The sequence below is a fragment of the Chlorocebus sabaeus genome, chromosome 17 (assembly GCF_047675955.1).
Source record: "Chlorocebus sabaeus isolate Y175 chromosome 17, mChlSab1.0.hap1, whole genome shotgun sequence".
In the NCBI taxonomy this organism is placed as follows: domain Eukaryota; kingdom Metazoa; phylum Chordata; class Mammalia; order Primates; family Cercopithecidae; genus Chlorocebus; species Chlorocebus sabaeus.
Window position 1 is genome coordinate 29,897,381 of NC_132920.1, and position 17,080 is coordinate 29,914,460.

The 17,080-nt window shown below is 40.3% G+C and overlaps 1 long non-coding RNA gene across 1 annotated transcript in view; it reads left to right on the forward strand.

Moving 5' to 3' along the window:
- The window catches only part of LOC140708849 (uncharacterized), a 33,951-nt gene that overhangs the window by 2,411 nt on the left and 14,460 nt on the right, over positions 1 to 17,080 (forward strand). Inside the window, exon 2 of the long non-coding RNA XR_012089088.1 lies at positions 14,249 to 14,359. This is a non-coding gene — a long non-coding RNA (uncharacterized lncRNA). The remainder of the gene's footprint in view (positions 1 to 14,248; positions 14,360 to 17,080) is intronic.

Sequence of the window (17,080 nt, forward strand, 5' to 3'; positions counted from 1 at the left end):
CCCTCCTTCTCCCTCCTTAATCTGAAGGCCCTCCTGTGACAGGCATCCTCTCCTATGCCCTGAGGGAGGGACTGTCACACAGGTATGCCAAGAAGAAACTGAATAGACAGGCCTTGCTAACTTTTCAATTTATCACCGTTAGCTCATACACTTTTGTCCATGCAATCATACATCTGCCTGACTGTCCATACCACTACACAAATGTCCCCATTTCTTTGGGTTTTCGTTTCTGAAAGTTCCCATGTCATGTAAAACTTGCATAAAATAAATGTGCATGCTTCTCTCTTGTTAGTCTCTTCCTTTTTATTGGAGTCTCCACACAGACCTTGTGATGGGTAAGGAAAATATATTAGTTTTTTTCCCCTACTAGTTTAGTATAAATATATTGAGCTAAAATATAGCATTCAGAATCTCAGGATTTTAAGAATACTAGAGTGCTTGGAAAGAGACCTCCAAACAAAAAGCAAGCAAACAAACAAAAAACTTGAAAACATGAAACTTCCATTGGTAAAGATGCAAAGAATCTGTTTGAATCTTTTGTGTGAAGGATACCTTGGTATTAGGGCCAGAATGAATAAATGAATATCTGTAAAGGAAAAAGTAAAAGTTACATCAATGAAACAATTTTAAGCCAACATTTCTGTTTTCTGGTAGAGGCATAAGCTAATAAATAACTTTTGTGCTGCTAAAATCTGCCTGCTTTGTGCTAAGAATTGGCTGCAGGGTAAAAAATAACAGGTTTAACTGTCCTTTTTAAAAGGGAAAAAAGGCATTTTGAATGCTAATAGCATTAACTACTGGGTTTTGAACAGAAAGCGTAGGCTGAACCAATCTCTTCTATGACTTGGAATGTCATTTAAAATACTTTGTATTCCAAATTCGGTGACTTTTAAATGTCTATTAGCTCAAAAGTTAGTGAAAATATATTGTATAATATATAATGACAAATTCAACTTTTAAAAAAAAATTTTTTTTGTTTTTGAAACAGGGTCTCACTCTATCATGCAGGTTAGAGTGCAGTGGTGCAATCATGGCTCACTGCAGCCTCTACCTCCTGAGCTAATGTAATTCTCCCACCTCAGCCTCCTGAGTATTTGAGACAGGTGTGTGCCACCATGCCTGGCTAATTTTTGTATTTTTTGTAGAGACAAGTTCTGGCAATGTTGCCCAGGCTGGTCTCAAACTCCTGGACCCAAGCAATCCTCCTGCCTTGGCCTCCCAAAGTGCTGGGATTACAGGCTTGATCCACCGCACCCAAACCACACTGTAGCGTTTTCTAATAGGCCTATGTAAAAATTATCTAATTCTCTAGGGTAGTTTAACTTTGATTCAGTATTTTAGGGTATTTAGAGTACTCTTTAGGGGTAGACATGAACTTGTAGAAAAGTGATATCAATGCAAATGATTCTTGATCAATAGCAATGTCAATGAATTTTGTTCAGTGGAGGTATAGAAGATGTATGTCCAGTGTATGTATATTCAATCTTCTAAATTCTCTTTGAACTAGTTCTTTTTTACTAGTCTATTGTTAGTACATCTTTGATACATGCTCACTTTTTCTTTGTATAGGATACTGTCATTGACTCTTAAAGATTATACTTTGGCAATATATTGCATTCTATTATTATGTCTCTTAATCTTATTATAACAATCTACCCTTCCCTTATTTTCATTCTATTAATTTGCTGGAGAAGCCAGTTAATTTATCCTGTAGAATGTTCCCCATACTAGATTTAGTTGATTGCTTCCTCATGGTATCAATTAACTTGTTCCTCTATTTCCTGTGTATCTTAGATTAAGTTTCATAAGATAATAAAGGATGCTATGTAGTCATCTCTCATTCTAAGCAATCAAACATTTTCAATATCTTTCACCGTGTGTCCCTAACCCAGATACTACTAGTCTCTCTCTCTGCTGTAGAGGTAAGCGTCAATCTGCATTTTTGTGATAATCATTCGTTAGCTTTTATTTTTATTTACTTAAGAGGCTTTATCAGATTTGAACTTTTGTGTGTGTATGTTTTTTTTTAGATGGAGTCTCGCTCTGTCACCCAGGCTGGAGTCCAGTGGCGCGATCTTGGCTCACTGCAATCTCCATCTCCTGGGTTCAAGTCATTCTCCCATGTTAGCCTCCTGAGTAGCTAAGATTACAGGTGCCTGCCACTACGCCAGGCTAATTTTTGTATTTTTAATAGAAACGGGGTTTCACAATGTTGGACCAGGCTGGTCTCAAACTCCTGACCTCAGGTGACTTGCCCGTTTCGGCACCCCAAAGTGCTGGGATTACAGGTGTAAGCCACCGCTCCCGGCTGGGTTCAATTTTTTAAGGAGAATACTTCAAAAGCAGTGCTGTGTACATATTGTATCACATTTAGAGGTATATGATCTCATCCCACTTTTAGTTATGGTAGATTTGATGGAAGATTCAGGTATTGTCAGCCTGATCCTTCCATTCCCCAGTTTGTCAGTTATGGATTTACTGCCTCTCAGCTCCAAAAATGATCCTGAATATTTTAAATATGTTTTCTTTGCAAACTGGCCCTGAAGCTTTGTCAGTAGAGGGCACTGGAGAGTCATTGCAGGGAAAAACGATTTTGCTTCCTGGTTCTGGTGTGCTGTTTGCCAGGTTCCTGCAGTGAGTACATGGTTTCCCAGCACCTGCTCCTGCAGCACCCAAGACTTACCTAGCGTCCAGTTACTTCAGTCACAGTCAGCAACACCCAGCAGCGAGCAGCTTCCTTAGGCACCCCTCCTGAAGGGGTTTTATACTGGAGTGTGTCTGGTATGAACAGCTTTTGCCTGTACCCTAGAGAGTGGGTTTCCAGCAAGTTCTGCCATAGTAGAACCACCTTGATGTCTCTACTCTCGCTGACGAGGTTAGACCGCATCCTCTCTTGTTTTCTCAAAAAACTAACCATCTATAAATATCTACTGTCCTGCTTCAGCAATTTTTTTTTACCGTTTCACTGAATTATTCTCATGAGCTTACAAACATATTATAATATATCGCATTAAAAAACAAAACAAAACAAACTCCTTGATATCATACTTCTTTTTTTTTTAATGGAGTTTTGCTCTTGTTACCCAGGCTGGAAAGCAACAGCACAATCTCAGCTCATTGCAACCTCCGCCTCTGGAATTCAAGTGATTCTCCTGCCTCAGCCTTCCCAGTAGCTGGGATTGCAGGCGCCGCACCCGCCCCTGCGTCCACCACTCCCGGCTAATTTTGTATTTTTGGTAGAGACGGAGTTTCACCATGTTGGCCAGGCTGGTCTTGAACTCCTGACCTCAGGTGATCCGCACCCCCCCGTCCCATCCCCCCCCCACCCGGCCTCCCAAAGTGTTGGGATTACAGGCGTGAGCCACTGCGGCTGGCCAGTAACATCAGTTTTTAAAAGGATTTTGCTTCAGGTACTCTCCTACTTTCCTGCTCTACATTTACAGCGAAATTAGAAAATACTGTCTGTACTTGTTCTCTGTTTCCTTTTCTGCCCTTCTCTACTCAAAAACTGTGAAATATGTGTTCAAAAGTGTACATATAATCCATATACACATTTTAAAATATTGAGATAATAAAGGATATTATGTAATCATCTCTCACTCTAAGCAATCAAATATTTCCAATATCTTTTATTATGTGCCCCTAACCAATAGATCACTCTCCCTCTCTCTTTGCTAGAGCTGCGTTTTTTCGTGATAATCATTCCCTAGCTTTTATTTTTATTTTTATTTTTTGAGAAAGAGTCTCACTCTGTCACCCAGGCTGGAGTGCAGTGGCGCGATCTTGGCTCACGGCAACCTCCGCCTCCTGGGTTCAAGCAATTCTCTTGCCTCAGCCTCCTGAGTAGCTGGGACTACAGGCACGTGCCACCACACCCAGCTAATTTTTTGTATTTTTAGTAGAGACGGGGTTTCACCGTGTTAGCCAGGATGGTCTCAATCTCCTGACTTCGTGATCTGCCCCATCAGCCTCCCAAAGTGCTGGGATTACAGGCATGAGCCACTGCGCCAAGCTTTTATTTTTATTTTTAAGAGATTGGGTCTCACTTAGTCATCCAGGCTGGAGTGCAGTGTCACAATTATAGCTCACTGCAGCATGTGAACTCCCGAGTCCAAGGGATCTTCCCACCTCAGCCTCCAGAGTAGCTGGGACTACAGGCTCATACCACCATGCCTAGTGAGCTTTTCTTTTCCTTTCGTTTCCTTTCTTCTTTTCTTTTTTTTTTTTTTTTTTGAGACAGAATTTCGCTCGTCACCCAGGCTGGAGTGCAATGGCGCAATCTCTGTTCACTGTAACCTCCACCTCCCAGGTTCAAGCAATTCTCCTGCCTCAGCCTACCAAAGTAGCTGGGATTACAGGTGCTCACCACCACGCCCAGCTATTTTTTTTGTATTTTTAGTTGAGACGGAGTTTCACCATGTTGGCCAGGCTGGTCTCGAACTCCTGACCACAGGTGATCCACCTGCCTCAGCTTCCCAAAGTGCTGGGATTACAGGCGTGAGCCACCACGCCTGGCCCCAGTGAGCTTTTCTTATTGTTATTATTATTGTAGAGATGATGTCTAGCTATGTCACCCAGGCTTGTCTCAAACTCCTGGCTTCAAGCAATCCTACTGCCTCACCCTCCCATAGTGCTAGTATTAAAGACATGAGCCACCATACTGGCCATCCCAGCTTTTCTTTATACTTCCTTGATACATGTATGTATCCCTAAACAGGATATTGTCTAGTTTTGCCTATTTTTAAACTCTGTATACACGGAATTGTAATGTACGTGTTCTTCTGTGACTTGTCTTTATTTTTGAGATTCACCATCTTGATGTATATAGCTTTGGCTTGTCATTTTCACTGCTGTGTAGTATTCCAAATTTGAAAGTCCCATGTTTTTTTCTTCTCCATTTTACTACTCTTAGAACTTGGTTTGTCTTCATAGTTTTGCTGTTATAATCAATGATGCTACGAACATTCTCCTATGTGTACCCTGGCACATACCTGCAAGACTTTTTAGAATATGTAACTTGTAGTGAAATTTCTGAATCTTAGAATGTGGTTGCAATATATATAGTGTTATTTTGTGAGGGTAGACTATTTCCCAGTGGTTGTATAATCTACATTTCCTTTACTGGCAGATGAAATTCCCATTAAACCACATCTGCAACTTCACTTGAAATTGTCAGACTTTTGACTTTTGCCATTTTGATGTGTGTGAAATGTTATTGCATTTAGTTTTAATGTGCATTTTCCTAATTACTAATGAAGCTGAGCATTTTTCTTTTCTTTCTTTTTTCCCTTTTTTTTTTTTTTTTTTTTTTTTTGCCAGTTGTATTTCTCTTTCTGTATAATGTCTTTTATGTTTTTTATACTTTCTTCTATTGGCTATTTTTAGTTTTCTTTTGGATTTGTTAATGCCAAGGATTTGGTCTAGGTTGCTCACTGCATAGTAAGCCAATCACTGAGACAACAAGTATTGCGAGGGAAGAAGGCTTTATTTGGGTGTTGCAACTGAGGAGCTCAGAGATCACTCTTAACTCTGTCTCCTCTTATCAACTGATTAAAATTGAGGGTTTATATAGCGGGGAAGAAATGTAACTACATATGGGAAAACAGGAATTAGGGAGGGATAAAGAAGGGGAGTTGGTCAACAGGCAGCCTGGGGTCAGTTAGGTAATCATGAAGGGTGAGGGGTCTGGTGTCTTACCAGATGCAGTGATCTGGTAAGTTTCAGTTTCCTGATACTACCAGGGAGCCCTGATGGTCAATTTCCTGAGAAAGGAACTCAGATAAGACAAATGTGAGTTTCTCAAGTTTTAAGACTTGTAGGGTAAATTTCTATGTTTATTTAAAGAAAAAAAAAGTCAGTCCTTACAGTCCTGGCCGGGCGCGGTGGCTCAAGCCTGTAATCCCAGCACTTTGGGAGGCCGAGACGGGCGGATCACGAGGTCAGGAGATCGAGACCATCCTGGCTAACACAGTGAAACCCCGTCTCTACTAAAAACACAAAAAACTAGCCGGGCGAGGTGGCGGGCGCCTGTAGTCCCCGCTACTCGGGAGGCTGAGGCAGGAGAATGGCGTAAACCCGGGAGGCGGAGCTTGCAGTGAGCTGATATCCGGCCACTGCACTCTAGCCCAGGCAACAGAGCAAGACTCCGTCTCAAAAAAAAAAAAAAAAAAAAGTCAGTCCTATGGAACAAATGAGTTAGTTTCAGATTTATGGGAAGTATTTGTTTTATGTATATTTTGGACACAATTCCTTGTTGGTTATATGTGTAACAAACATCTTCTTGGAGTTTCTGGCTTGTCTTTTCTTTCTCTTTATGTCATCTTTTGAGAAGAGAGAAGCATTTTTTTTTTTTTTCACTCTAAAGTAACTAAATGTATCAATCTTTATGTTTTGGACTCTTAGTCTAGTTTAATAAATCCTACCTTATCTTGAGATTACAAAGATAATCTATATTATTGACTAAACATTTTTCAGTTTAGCTGCTATAGACTGAATGCTTGTGTCCCTCCCAAAATTCGTATGTTAAAACCTAATCCTCAATGTGATGGTATTTGGAGGTGGGGCCTTTGGGAGGTGATTAGATCATGAGATCAGAGCACTACTGAATGGGATTTGTGCCCTTATGAAAGAGACCCCAGAAAGCTCCCTTGTCTCTTCTACCATGTGAAGACACAATGAGAAGTTAGCAGTCTGCGACCCAGAAGAGAACCTTCATCTGAAACTGACTGTGCTGGCACCCTGAGCTCAGACTTCCCCTACCTCTAGCACTATGAGAACTAAGCGGTTGTTATTTAAGCCACCCAGTCTATGGTATTTTTGTTATAGAGGCCTGAACAACTAAGACATTTGCCTTTCATATGTAAATCTTTACAGATCTGGAATTAATTTTTGTATTTAGAGCAAAATATATATTTGTTTCCCCCCTTTTCCATATAGTTAACTTATTATCTCAGTGTCATCTAATGCACAGTCTCTAATTTTCTCCACTGTTTTGCACTGCCAGCTCTGTCATATGTTATGTATTCATCCATGCCCTCACCAATACTCATTGAGCATCTACTTTATGCTAAGTGCTCTTCTGGGTGCTGGGAATAAAGCAGTGACAAAACAGACACAATCCCAGTGGAGCTTGTGTTCTGTTGGAGGAAGGCAAACCATGAACAAAGTAATAAAAAATTTGTAATATGCCAGACACAGTGACTCATGCCTGTAATCCCAACACTTTGGGAGGCCGAGGCGGGTGGATCATGAGGTCAGGAGATCAAGACCATCCTGGCTAACATGGTGAAACCCTGTCTCTACTTAAAAAACAAAAAATTGGCAGGGCATGGTGGCACACACCTATAATCCCAGCTACTTGGGAGGCTGAGGCAGGAGAATCGCTTGAACCTGGGAGGCAGAAGTTGCAGTGAGCCAGGATTCTGCCACTACACTCCAGCCTAAGCAACAGAGCAAGACTCGGTCTCAAAAAGAAAAAAAAAATTGTAATATTAGATGGTGACAGGTACTATGAATTAACACAAACCAAGAAGGGGAATAAGGAGTGGGGAGAAAATGTCACAATTTTAAATAGAGAGGTTAGAGAAGTCCTTACAGAGAAAGTTATATTTCAGCAAACACCTGAAAGAGGTAAGAGAGCCAGCTTTGAGAATATCTGAGAGAAATGTGTTCTAGGCAATGGGAAGAGTCTGCACAAAGGCCTTGAGGCAGAAGCAAGTATAAGGAGCAGTAGGGATGCCAGTGTCTGGACCAGAGTGAAGGAGGGGTGAAGTGCAGGACATGAGGTCATCAGCTTAACAGAAGTGAGTGGGTCCAGACTGGGTAGGACCATGTGGACCATTCTAAGGACTTTGATTCTACTTTGAGTGAGATGGATGGCACTAAAACGACAAAGGACTGATAGGCTCTGACTATAGGCTTTAACTCATGTTTTAATTTCTCTGGCTCCTCTGTTGAAAATGGAACCAAAGAAACAAGAATGGAGGCAGCAACACCTCTCAGAAGGCCACTGAAATAAACTAGGCAAGTGATGATGGGGGTTGTGGGAAATAGTCAAGTTCAGAATACATTTGAAGATAGAATCAACACGATTAGGTATGGTGTGACAGGAACAATAAAGACAAGGATGATGCCCAGGTGTTTGGCTTGAGCAACTGGAAGGATGCTGAGACAGGAAAGACTTGACAGAGGGTAGGGGCATGGGCAGGGACAGACCAGGGGAGAGGATTTGGATCTGATTTTGGATATGCTAATTTTGAGATGTCTATTAGACATGCAAAACATAGACGAGACTCTCAACTCATTTAAGCTATTATTAGTGTCTACCCTTTTATCTTACCTTCCAGATTTCTGGGTAACACTCCACTGTTCCTGATGCACACTCTAGCGTTGCAACCTGGGACTCTACATTTCAAGCAAGATATTCTTACACATAACAAAACTTGAAAAACATTGCTTTAGGCTTTCCTTTTTCTCTCCAAGTACCTCCAAATGTGCATTTAATGCTTTTATAATCAGAAAAGTGTTACAAAATCAAATACCCAATACAAATTCCCTATTTTCACAGCATACCATACAAGTACTTTATACAGAGTTTCCAACATTTTGCAATAAAATCATTGTTCACAATTTTTTTGGGTCAGTTTTTGACAAATGAAGCATGGTATAGAATGCCTGGGACTGCGGAGTTTCCCAGGACACAGGACTTTCCATGCAAAACCCAGGAAGGTTCCAGACAAACCAAGAAGAGTTCTTCACCCCAGATGTGTGAAACCAGTGGCAAAGTGCCTGGTTTAGGCACTTTAGGGAGGGCAGAATGGGACAGTGAATCAGAGTGGACACTGAACCTGGGTCCATTTGTGGAAGGTGGTCCTGTTACAGGAAAGAGGTCCCAATCCAGACCCCAAGAGAGGGTTCTTGGATCTCGTGCAAGAAATAAATCAGGGCAAGTCCGCTGGAGTGCACAGCAAAAGCAAGTTCATTAAGAAAGTAAAGTGGTGAAAGAATAGCTACTCCATAGACAGAGTAGGGCATTCCAGAAAGTAAGAGGAGGAACGTGTTCACCCTAGGTACAATGCTTAAATATATATATAGGATAAAATAACATCATGTGAAGATGTGCTCTGCTACAAGAGTTTGTAATAAAGGATTGATTTCCTTAATTACTATATTTTGCAAGAATCAATATCATTATCTTTAAAGCAAAATTAAGAATGCCTTTGTTCTCCAGATATCAGGATTATCTGGACATTGCTAAATCTGGGTCAGTGTAGTAAACTTTTTTTTTTTTTGAGACAAAGTCGCCCTCTGTTGCCCAGACCAGAGTGCAATGGCACGATCTCAGCTCACTGCAACCTCTGCCTCCTGGGTTCAGGTGATTCTTCTGCCTCAGTTTCCCCAGTAGCTGGGACAGGCATGTGCCACCACACCCAGCTAATTTTTGTATTTTTAGTAGAGACGGGTTTCACGATATTGGCCAGGCTGGTCTCGAACTCCTGACCTTGTGATCCATCCACCTCGGCCTCCTGAAGTTCTGGGATTACAGGTGTGAGCCACCTTGCCTGGCCTAGAAAACATTATTAATCTATTCCCTTAACCATAAACGTTTAGAGGCTAGAAATACCTATGTTTCTGGAAATGCAGCCCAGCAAGGTGCAGCCTCATTTTCCTAGCCCTCACTCAAGATGGAGTCGCTCTGGTTCCAATGCCACTGACAGTCTCTATACGAATGATAAAAGAGTGTAGTCAATCATAAAGCTCTGACTCCCTCCCAGTTTGCCCTTTCCTTCCTAGAGAATGTCTTTCAGGCCCCTTCTCCCCTCAGAAGCTTTCAACATCCACCCCGTTCCCGTAAACTGGGGACCCAGTACATTGCAGCTTCTTTGGTGCTTCTAGGGACTGGAACAGGGCTTCTTTTAGTTGTGGATTAGGTTTTTATTGCTGCTGTAACAAATTACCACAAACTTAGCTGTTTAAACAACACGAATTTACTCTCTTACACTTCGGCAGTGTTGTGGGTGGGCCAGATTCAAATTCTGGGCCACACAAAAGAATTTGAGAGTGAGTCTAAAATAAGACTAGACAAAAGAGTTTATTGCAAAGTGAAAATACACTCTGAGAGGCAGAATGGGCTGCTCAAAGCTAGAGGCAGCAGTTAGTGCCTTAAGGGGAATTTCCTTTGTGGAAACTGTACATACATATTAATAAAATACTGGTGAGGTCAAAGTAAGCAAAGGCAGACCTGTGGTTGGCACATGAGCTACATGCTCTAACACGCATCCCATGTATCATTAGCGTATAAAATCCCCACCTGGTGGTGTGTTTTTTCCTATTACAATGAGGAAAAGGTCACCATAAGCTAAACCTTGAGCCTAGCTGTGTATGCAAGACCCTGGAGAAGTTCCCAGTCACGCCTCCACCCCCACAACCAAGGCAAGAATTTGTAGCTAATAGCTTCTTGGGCTTTTGGTGGTGATTGGCTGGAGATGGGGTAGCTACCCCACGAATAAAGGGCTTTTGTTCTCTTTCCCAGGCTGTATAGGGTTTCAAGAACTTGTAACCACCTGGCAGAATCCTGTAGGACTGCTCATCTTGTAAAACACTTAAGTGCTGATGCGGGAGGGTGCAAGTGAAAATAATTCACTGTAAAAGGAGCCCTGGGGCTTCACACGTGGGACAAGTTAGTATGGCCTCCTAACATTACTTATGTTGCCTCAGTAGGTCAAAAGTCTGAAACAAGTCTCAATGGGCTAAAAACAAGTTGTTCGTGTGGTTGCATCTTTTTTTTTTTTTTGAGATGGAGTGTCGCTCTGTCGCCCAGGCTGGAATGCGGTGGCGCGATCTCGGCTCACTGCAAGCTCCGCCTCACGGGTTCACGCCATTCTCCTGCCTCAGCCTTTCTGAGTAGCTGGGACTACAGGCGCCCACCACCACGCCCGGCTAATTTTTTTTTTTTTTTTTTTTTTTTTTTGTATTTTTAGTAGAGACGGGGTTTCACCGTGTTCTCGATCTCCTGACCTCGTGATCCGCCCACCTCGGTGTCCCAAAGTGCTGAGATTACAAGCGTGAGCCTCCGCGCCCGGCCGGTTGCGTCTCTTTTTGAAGGCTTTAGGGGAAAATCTGTTTTCTGTTCATTCTGGTTGTTTGCAGAACTCAATTCCTTGTAGTTGGAGGACTGAGGTTCATGTCTTTTTATTGACTTTAAACAGCCCTGTTAACAGCTCAAAGGGCTGTAGAATTCCTTGGTTCATAGCCTCTTTTCTCTGCATTCAAATCCAGCAACAGCTTGTTATGTCCATTTCATGTCCTATCTCTCTGAGCTACTTTCTGTTGCCTCTTCCTTCCATGTTTATTAAAGACTGGTGTGATTAGGTTGGACCTCATAGGGCCTAATGATTTCCCTTTTTAAAATGTCAACTGATTAGCAAACTTAATTCTCTTTTGCCATATGACATAATATAGTCAGGTTCTAGGGATTAGGACATGGACTTCTTGGGGAGAGGGACATTCTTCTGCCTTCTACAAGTTATATGGGATATATTGAACCTCTAATATGTGCCAGGTGCTATCATAGGTTCTGGGGATACAGTAATGAACCAAACAAAGGCCCCAAACTTCATGAGCTTATGTCTCAGTGAAATTCCACATGCAAAACTATGAGTATATCTCTTTATTTTTTAGTACACCTTTAAAAATAGCTTTACTGAGTCCAACTGATATTCAATAAACTGCACATATTTATGTTTTTCATGCTGTCTCAAGATGTGGAACAAAAAAATAGCACACATATTTTTGTACCTGCCTGGCAAAAATTCCCAAAGCTTTGCTTAATTCTGTTCAGGTTGTTGAACAAAATTTACATTAGCAACAAATACCAGGGAATGAAAATAATGCACTTTTGTTGATAAAGTAACAGATTTTGCCTGGTTGTCTGTGGAGCTGTCACTCTTTGTGTGTGTTTCTGCTTCCAGAATTCTTTTTTTTTTTCTGTCCAACTTTTATTGTAGGTTCAAGGGGTACATATGCAGGTTTGTTACATGAGTACGTTGTGTGTCACAGGGGTTTGTTGTACAGATTATTTCGATCACCCAGGTAACAAGCATAGTACCTGATGGGTAGTTTTTTGATCCTCATCCTCCTTCCACCCTCCATCCTCAAATAGACCTCAATGTCTATTGTTCCCTTCATTGAGTCCTTGTGTACTCAATGTTTAGCTCCCACTAATAAGTGAGAACATGTGATGTTTGGTTTTCTGTTCCTACATTAATTTACTCAGGATAATGACCCTCCAGGTCCATATTGCTGCAAAGGACATGATCTTATTCTTTTTTATGGCTGCATAGTATTCCATGGTGTGTTGTACTACATTTTCTTTATTCAGTCTACAGTTGATGGGCAGTTAGGTTGGTTCCATGTCTTTGCTATTGTGACTAGTAAACTGCATGTTTTTAAAGTATATAATTTGATGAGTTTTGACATAGGAATCCACCTGTGAAACCATCACCACAATTAAAATAATGAATATATCTGTCACCCCCCATAGCTTTTCCCTGCGCCTTTGAATTCAACCCATCCTGCAACCTATCCCCAGGCAAATACTGGTCTGCTTTCTGTTACTAGAGGTTGGCTTCCTTTTTTAGAATTTTACAGAAATGAACTCATAGTATGTACTCTATTTTTGTCTAGATTCTTTCATCCAGCATAATTATTTTATGATTAATCCATGTTGTTGAGTGTATAAATAGTCCATTCCTTTTTATTGCCACATAGTAGCTTATTGTATGGATATATGACAACGTGTCTATTCATTCAAATGTTGATGGAAATTTAGATTGTTTCCAGTGTTGCCTGCTTCTTGTTGCATTTAGCAAAATATTATAAGAAAGTGCAAACTCAGGCAAGAAATGACCAGATTGTAAGCAGAGATCAAAGGAAATAGAGTCCAGAGATATGAGTCCTTACAAGATTGAGAAATGCTTTTATATGTCAGATAACAGGAAATATGGCTTTAGTTGCTTGTGGTAGGCCAAATTATGACTGTCCCCCCCACCAAAATGTCCACATTCTAGTCCCCAGAATCTGTGAATATATCACTGTACATGGCAAAAGGGACTTTGCAAACGCGATTAAGGACCTTGAGATGAGGAGATCATCCTGCATTATTCCAGTGGGCCCAATTTAATCATATGAGACCTTAAAAGCAGAAGATCTTTCCCAGCTGCAGTGAGAGAGAGACATATGATGATGGGACAAAGGGTCAGAGGAATGTGTGATATTCCCAATTTTGAAGGTGGAGGAACAGGACCATAAGCCAAAGAATGCTGACAGCCTCTAGAAGCTGAAAAAGGCAAGAATACAGATTATCCCTGTGAGCCTCTAGAAGTAACGCAGTCCTACTGATACCTTGATTTTAGCTTAGTGAGACTAGTGTTGGATTTCTGACTTACAGAACTGTAAGATCATAAATTTATATTGTTTTAAGCAACTAAGTTTGTGGTAATTTGTTAAGTCAGTGATAAAAAACTAATACCTTCCTCTAAGCTTTTCCCAAAGGCCTTGTATTAAGGCAAACAGCAGGATGGAGGCCTAAGGAAACAATTAGATTAAAGGAATTTTCTTCCCACTCAAAGTTGTTACCATTAAATTAAGAGTGGCATGAATCATTCAAGAGAGCTTAGAACAAAAGATTTAAGAATCAGTCCTAGAAAAGAACTTTGGTTGTGGTCATTCATGCATGAAACAAATAAACAAGAAGCCCTTTTAGTTTTTGAAGAAATTGTATTCCCAAGGAAGCCATAAAGCCCAAAATAAAAAAGTCTGTGGTTAAGCTTAAAATAACTCATAGGCCCCCAAATTGCAACCAGAGAAGTCAGGCTGCAAATCTGTACAGGGCAATCCTAAGAAATGGATACTCCTCATTTCTTCTTATATTGGCTATGGTAGATAATGGAGAATAAAGAATCTTCCAGAAAGCAAAGCCAGTGGTCAGACAGGATGATAAACAAAGGAGTTCCTCCCACAGAGAGGACCAGTGATAGCCAGATGGACTAACCTTGGAACTTACTCCATTGAGAGGGCAAGGATTATTTAGCATTCCCACTGAGTAACATTTAATCATTGCTATGGGCCAATGATTGTGTGTTTCTGTTTTTTAAATAAGAGTTTCTGTTATCCTGTTCTCACTTCACCATTATATATTATCTATGTTTACGTGGTAGGGGGTAATAATTTGGATTTTATTACTTTACAGGTCTCTGGGCCATGAGGACTCAAGTGTGTATCCAATAGAGAACTGCATGTCACCTAAAGATCCTGGATTTTGAGCTGGATGTCATAACTGGAAGAGATATTTCCCTAGCGGGTGAGATGAGTTTTTTTTAAATGTGCAAATTAGAGTATATGTGGATTGTTGGTGACCATTGGTGGTCTGTGTAATGACTTCTAACTGACCACAAAATCCATTTTCCTTCTTTCAAACAAATGGAGTATAGCTGAGACCTGGCTGGACAACATTTCCTAGCCCTCTTTGCAGTTAGATGTAGCTATGTGACTAGGGTCTTAACAAAATAATATAAGTTGTGGTAAATGAAACAGTCATCTCACAGATTAAAGAGACCTTGAACTTCAGCCCTTCTTGACACCCTTCATCATTGATTGAAAGCAATTTATCTTGTAATCACATGTTGAAGATGGAAGAACTTCTAATAGCATGCGTCCCTAAGTGACTTCATAGAGTACAACCACTCACCATCTTGATAAACCTACCCCAGACTGTGAAGATGGAAATAAACTATTTTGTTTGAGTCATCTCATTTTTAGTTTTCTCCATTATTATAGTTTTGTTTTCTACCTAACATACAGGATAAAATATCTATAAGAAGTAGTAAATAGTTTTCATGTATCTAAATCAACATATAGGTAGAAGATATAACAGAAGAAAAGATACTATTTACAATATCAACAAAAAGATAAAATACTCAGGAATGAACTTACTTTGAAATGTGTGATATCTATATGTAACAAACATTTAAATAGTTTAAAAACCTAAAATAGTTATTGAATACATAAATTGATCATCATAAAGTTATCTATCATCCCTCCAGGCTAATCTTAATTTAACTTGTAAAAAATAAGATACCAGAGGTGTTCTTTTTTTTTTTTTCTTTTTTGAGACAGAGTTTCGTTCTTGTTGCCCAGGCTGGAGTGCAATGGCACAATTTCAGCTCACTGCAACCTCTGTCTCCTAGGCTCAAGTGATTCTCCTGCCTTAGCCTCCTGAGTAGCTGGGATTACAGGCACGCACCACCACCACAGCTATTTGTTTGTATTTTTAGTAGAGACGGGGTTTCACCGTGTTGACCAAGCTGGTCTCGAACTCATGACCTCAGGTGATCCTCCTGCCTCAGCCTCCCAAAGTGCTGGGATTACAGGCGTGAGCCACCGTGCCCGGTCAGGTGTTCTTTTTAACTAGATAAACTGATTCAAAGATTCATGTGAAAAATAAAGAAAGAATACCAACTAAACCTCAGGCAAGAGGAGTTTGAGAAAAACTGGCTTTGCCAGATATGAAAACATTCTAAAGCCTCAATAATGAAAAGAATGTGATGTTGGTACATAAACAGACAGATCAATGAAAAAGAAAAGAAAGTCTAGAAATAGACCCAAGCATACAGTAATTTGGTGGACGATAAAAATGGGATCTCAGATCAGTGGAAAAGATAGATGACGATTCAATAAATGCTTTTGGGATAACTGGATAACTACATGGGAAATAATATTTAAAGTTGGGCACAACTCCAACTGTATAGAATGATAAACTCCAAATGAGTCAAAGTTTTCAATGAGAAAAAAAGAGGAAATATTCCTTTTAACTTTGGAGGAGGGCTAACTGTAACTCCAAATCCTAAAAGCTATAGGACAGAAAATTAATGAATTGAACTACATAAAATAAAAAGCAGTTCTGAGTAGCAGAAAATATAAAAAAATCAAAAGACAAATGAAAAGCTTATACAGATATTTTCATGCATATCACATCCAAAGACATGATCTCTATAGCAATTAAAATGCACCTTAAAACTGAGAAGAAAGAGACTAGCAATCTGAAAGAAAAAGTAAAAAGAATTTCATCAGACAATTGTTGAAATTCTGTCTGCTGAAATCTTTTTTCGTTTGTCTAGGGAACTGTGAAGAAACTCAGAAAAGGAAACAAAAATAGTTATTAAACACATGAAAAAACACTTAACCTTCCTCTTACTAAAAGAAGAAAAAAAACTACAGGAGATACCATGTCTTTCCTGTCAGACTGGCAAAAAGCTAAAAATTTGGCAATACCCTCTGTTGACAAGGCTATGGAGAAACAAGCACTTTGATTTATTGGTTATAGGAGTCCAGTTTGGGACAAACATTTTGGAGGACAATTAGGCAATAAAAACCTTTCAAAATTGTTTGTGAATACAGCCTTAAACCCTTCAATTTCATTTTTTGAAATTCATCCTGCCGGGCGCGGTGGCTCAAGCCTGTAATCCCAGCACTTTGGGAGGCCGAGATGGGCAGATCACGAGGTCAGGAGATTGAGACCATCCTGGCTAACACGGTGAAACCCCGTCTCTACCAAAAATACAAAAAATGAGCTGGGCATAGTGGCGGGCGCCTGTAGTCCCAGCTACTCGGGAGGCTGAGGCAGGAGAATGGCGTAAACCCAGGAGGCGGAGCTTGCAGTGAGCTGAGATCCGGCCACTGCACTCCAGCCTGGGGGACAGAGCGAGACTCTGTCTCAAAAAAAAAAAAAAAAAAAAAAAAGAAATTCATCCTACAGGTATAATTATACACATGCAAAAATATTATGTATAAGTTTATTCAATACAGCTTGCCTTAACAAAAGATTGGAAAAATGTATGCACCTATCAATTTGACACTATCTAAACACACACACACACACGAACAATAGAATATTATGCAATGAAAAGCTAATCACAACACAGGAGGTCTCTGTGTGCTTTTGGTAAGATCTCCAAGATATATTGTGAAGTGAGAGAATAAGGAGAAGAACATTGTATAACAGGCTACCGCTGTGTAAAAAAAG